Consider the following 687-nt stretch of genomic DNA (forward strand, 5'->3'; position numbering starts at 1 on the left):
GACCAGAGCTGTCCCTGCAGAGTGACCAGGGCTGTCCCTGCAGAGTGACCAGTGCTCTCCCTGCAGTGACCAGTGCTGTCCCTGCAGCTCCTGGGGACAGAGCAGGAGCTGCCCCAGCCCAGCTGAGCCTGGAGCTCCGGGATCTTTGGGATCACCAGAGGCTGGAGCTGGGAGGAGCTCTTTTCCTCTCCATCCTTCCCTCTCTCCATCTTTCCCTCTCTCCATCCTTCCCTCTCTCCATCCTTCCCTCCAAATCCCAGGAATTCCAGTTCTCTCCCTGTCTCTGCACACCTTTAACCCCTGGGCTGTATTTTAGGAAGCTCCGAGAGGTTTTAAGGAGGATCCCAAGCCTTTTCCTCCCTTTGGTGGCCCTGGCTGGGCTTCAAACGTAGATTTTTGTCATTTCCCGAGGTCTGAATGCTGGATTTGCAGGTGCAGATCCTTCCCTGTGGCTCCCCCAACCCTGGATCAACAGAATGGCAGAAGGGACTGCCCAAAACAGGGCTTAGCAAAGCCTGAGCTGCCCTGTCTGGAGAGGGATTTCCCTGCCACCACCTGGGCTAAAAAGAACAAGGAATTGGCATTTAAAGGGAAAACTGCTCATCAGGGCTCAGCCAGGAAATTCTGGGATTGGGATTGCCCAGGCTGGCGCTGTTTTCTCTGGGATTGAGGAATCAGAGCCAGGGA

General features: G+C 55.7%; 1 protein-coding gene across 1 annotated transcript in view; it reads left to right on the plus strand.

Annotated features, from left to right (window-relative positions):
* The window catches only part of RBBP5 (RB binding protein 5, histone lysine methyltransferase complex subunit), a 44,358-nt gene that overhangs the window by 28,266 nt on the left and 15,405 nt on the right, over window positions 1-687 (plus strand). The window lies entirely within an intron of this gene.

The sequence above is a fragment of the Pseudopodoces humilis genome, chromosome 26 (assembly GCF_049639895.1).
Source record: "Pseudopodoces humilis isolate 2021_Gansu_Grassland_sample_001 chromosome 26, ASM4963989v1, whole genome shotgun sequence".
NCBI lineage: Eukaryota > Metazoa > Chordata > Aves > Passeriformes > Paridae > Pseudopodoces > Pseudopodoces humilis.